Source organism: Schistocerca serialis, chromosome 3 (genome assembly GCF_023864345.2).
Source record: "Schistocerca serialis cubense isolate TAMUIC-IGC-003099 chromosome 3, iqSchSeri2.2, whole genome shotgun sequence".
Classification (NCBI taxonomy): Eukaryota; Metazoa; Arthropoda; class Insecta; order Orthoptera; family Acrididae; genus Schistocerca; species Schistocerca serialis.
Genome location: NC_064640.1, coordinates 232754084 through 232758420, shown reverse-complemented (window position 1 = coordinate 232758420; position 4337 = coordinate 232754084). Strand labels below are relative to the sequence as shown.

The 4337-nt window shown below is 42.4% G+C and overlaps 2 protein-coding genes across 2 annotated transcripts in view; both read left to right on the top strand.

The window, feature by feature from the left end:
• LOC126469971 (uncharacterized) overlaps nt 1-4337 on the top strand; it is a 382949-nt gene that overhangs the window by 136291 nt on the left and 242321 nt on the right. The window lies entirely within an intron of this gene.
• Nucleotides 1-4337, top strand: part of LOC126469972 (serine-rich adhesin for platelets-like) — a 217044-nt gene that overhangs the window by 135855 nt on the left and 76852 nt on the right. The gene's annotated exons all lie outside the window — the stretch shown is intronic.

Genomic DNA, 4337 nt, shown 5'->3' with positions numbered 1-4337 from the left:
GGTCTTATCACTCTTGATAACGTGAAACAAAGAAGGTCGCGCACAAGTGTGTGAAGAGGGAAAAAGCTGTGATGACGGCACCGGCTCACTTTCCAGTATCCCTTTTAGATACAAAGTTTCTTTTTATTATAAAGTCCGAGAGATTCGTGATGCTACTGCAACAGAGTTGCCTGTTTCTAGAGAGGTATTGGTGGCTTTTCACAGAATCTCTCAAGGTCGACTATGCACTTTCTAAGAGCTTCTAATCACAAACAACAGTGCGCCAACTGATATTACAGGCAGTCTATATAAAAGACCTTGTTCAGTTCTGGGGTACTCGGAGACCTTGTTGAACATCGCATATAGTTATTTAAACCAAGGGTTTCTCATTACTCATTCCCCAAGAATTTATCCAATACGTATCTGCCTGAAACCCTGTGAAGAAAATGCACAAAGTTTTTCTCGGCGAATATCATATTAACGTGCCCTAAAAAACTCTACTTGGAAGTGTTCAGTACCTTCAGTAAATCATTTGGATATCCCCGGATGACACTAGTTCTATCTGTGACGGTTTAGAGAAGCAGATGCCTGCTGCTATTATCCGTTAATCATAAGAATAAACCTGATGTAAACATTGCACTATGTATTCTTCCGCGTTTGCTGGAACATCATTGAATTTCAGTTTCACGTTGGACTGCAGCCAAGCTTTCTCGAGTACTGTCAAGTACGATACACAACCACAGGTGGACGCACAAGCGGCCAAAGACACTGCTAGCTAGGGCATAGCCACCTATGGTAAACTAACATACGCAAACAGCGACAAACGTCGGTAAGCCACTGCATATCAGCAACACTGACTGGCAACTACCAGCTGCTATTAGAGCCGACCAACAGGCCACAGCAGGGACACCGACGAGCTCGCCCACAGACGCACAAACAATCTGCCAACATTCCGTCACACTGTGCTTCCGGTATATGACCTATCGGACACAAGATCGATAACAAACCTAACTGTTGCAGGTTGCTGACGCTGAACGAGGACTCTGCACCAGCACCCAGCGCCAGCCGCCGAGCAGCACAAACGCACGACGTCAAGGTATCGACATGCATGATACCCACTACTAACAAAGCCTATCCTTGCACAACCTATCGCAGGCAGCAAGACAACCGCTACTGCTCTTTCCACCCGACCTAACTTTCGCAGAGGTTTTTTTCCCTTGGCTCTTGCCTTGGCACTTTTTTTCCTCTGCCCTTCAAACCGCTACCCTTCGTCAGATTTTGACCAATCTATCTCCAGATGAGCGCGTATTAATGGTTAATCCTAACCAGACGTACGCAAACATCGCAGTACCCAGATCCTGCGACACCTCACTTTAGTGAATACTAACCCTTATGCAGAGATGGCAGTAGACCTTTTGTGTTGGCCATCATGCCGGTGTGGCCGTGGAGGGACTCCACCTCTATCTAAAAAAAAAAGGTACGATAATAAGGGTACGTTTTGTGCTCAGCGTTACGCGCACATCGACTTAGCGATAATACGGGACAACAGCTTTATCGGCGCATATAACTTGGACAGAGCACAACATAATCATAACTAACACTTGGTTTAAGAATCATGAAAGAAGGTTGTATACATGGAAGAACCCTGGAGATACTAAAAGGTATCAGATAGATTATATAATGGTAAGACAGAGATTTAGGAACCAGGTTTTAAATTGTAAGACATTTCCAGGGGCAGATGTGGACTCTGACCACAATCTATTGGTTATGACCTGTAGATTAAAACTGAAGAAACTGCAAAAAGGTGGGAATTTAAGGAGATGGGACCTGGATAAACTAAAAGAACCAGAGGTTGTACAGAGATTCAGGGAGAGCATAAGGGAGCAATTGACAGGAATGGGGGAAATAAATACAGTAGAAGAAGAATGGGTAGCTTTGAGGGATGAAGTAGTTAAGGCAGCAGAGGATCAAGTAGGTAAAAAGACGAGGGCTAGTAGAAATCCTTGGGTAACAGAAGAAATATTGAATTTAATTGATGAAAGGAGAAAATATAAAAATGCAGTAAGTGAAACAGGCAAAAAGGAATACAAACGTCTCAAAAATGAGATCGACAGGAAGTGCAAAATGGCTAAGCAGGGATGGCTAGAGGACAAATGTAAGGATGTAGAGGCCTATCTCACTAGAGGTAAGATAGATACCGCCTACAGGAAAATTAAAGAGACCTTTGGAGATAAGAGAACGACTTGTATGAATATCAAGAGCTCAGATGGAAACCCAGTGCTAAGCAAAGAAGGGAAAGCAGAAAGGTGGAAGGAGTATATAGAGGATCTATACAAGGGCGATGTACTTGAGGACAATATTATGGAAATGGAAGAGGATGTAGATGAAGATGAAATGGGAGATACGATACTGCGTGAAGAGTTTGACAGAGCACTGAAAGACCTGAGTCGAAACAAGGCCCCCGGAGTAGACAATATTCCATTGGAACTACTGACGGCCGTGGGAGAGCCAGTCCTGACAAAACTCTACCATCTGGTGAGCAAGATGTATGAAACAGGCGAAATACCCTCAGACTTCAAGAAGAATATAATAATTCCAATCCCAAAGAAAGCAGGTGTTGACAGATGTGAAAATTACCGAACTATCAGCTTAATAAGTCACAGCTGCAAAATACTAACACGAATTCTTTACAGACGAATGGAAAAACTAGTAGAAGCCAACCTCGGGGAAGATCAGTTTGGATTCCGTAGAAACACTGGAACACGTGAGGCAATACTGACCTTACGACTTATCTTAGAAGAAAGATTAAGGAAAGGCAAACCTACGTTTCTAGCATTTGTAGACTTAGAGAAAGCTTTTGACAATGTTGACTGGAATACTCTCTTTCAAATTCTAAAGGTGGCAGGGGTAAAATACAGGGAGCGAAAGGCAATTTACAATTTGTACAGAAACCAGATGGCAGTTATAAGAGTCGAGGGACATGAAAGGGAAGCAGTGGTTGGGAAGGGAGTAAGACAGGGTTGTAGCCTCTGCCCGATGTTGTTCAATCTGTATATTGAGCAAGCAGTAAAGGAAACAAAAGAAAAATTCGGAGTAGGTATTAAAATTCATGGAGAAGAAATAAAAACTTTGAGGTTCGCCGATGACATTGTAATTCTGTCAGAGACAGCAAAGGACTTGGAAGAGCAGTTGAATGGAATGGACAGTGTCTTGAAAGGAGGATATAAGATGAACATCAACAAAAGCAAAACAAGGATAATGGAATGTAGTCTAATTAAGTCGGGTGATGCTGAGGGAATTAGATTAGGAAATGAGGCACTTAAAGTAGTAAAGGAGTTTTGCTATTTGGGGAGCAAAATAACTGATGATGGTCGAAGTAGAGAGGATATAAAATGTAGACTGGCAATGGCAAGGAAATCGTTTCTGAAGAAGAGAAATTTGTTAACATCCAGTATTGATTTAAGTGTCAGGAAGTCATTTCTGAAAGTATTCGTATGGAGTGTAGCCATGTATGGAAGTGAAACATGGACGATAAATACTTTAGACAAGAAGAGAATAGAAGCTTTCGAAATATGGTGCTACAGAAGAATGCTGAAGATTAGATGGGTAGATCATGTAACTAATGAGGAAGTATTGAATAGGATTGGGGAGAAGAGAAGTTTGTGGCACAACTTGACCAGAAGAAGGGATCGGTTGGTAGGGCATGTTCTGAGGCATCAAGGGATCACCAATTTAGTATTGGAGGGCAGCGTGGAGGGTAAAAATCGTAGAGGGAGACCACGAGATGAATACACTAAGCAGATTCAGAAGGATGTAGGTTGCAGTAGGTACTGGGAGATGAAAAAGCTTGCACAGGATAGAGTAGCATGGAGAGCTGCATCAAACCAGTCTCAGGACTGAAGACCACAACACAACAACACAACTTGGACAGCATTGGCCGGTCAGCTGGTACAGCTAGCTTGCAGTGACGTGGCCAGCTGCAGTTCACACGTAAAAAGAGACGAGCAGAGGAGCAATACAGCTTCGAATGTTATTTAATTTTTAAGCAGAACGAAATAATAAACTGCAAGTCTCCCACATTCGCTCCTTAGACGACTAGACGAAAACCGAACCACGTTATCGTTTTTAGCTAACGTACTATTGTAATTAAAAACAAGGATGATGAAAATTCTTGACTTAACCACAGAGTAATTTTTCTGCATAAGCTATGTGTAACGTAAGAGGGTATTGAAGGATTTCACCGTATAGTTAAATATTGAAGCCACTGAAGGTATAAGCTACAGGCTGTCGTCTGGTAATCTCTTAGCTCCTTCCTTATTCGAATCCGAGAAATACATTTCAGTTCTGGAAGTATCACC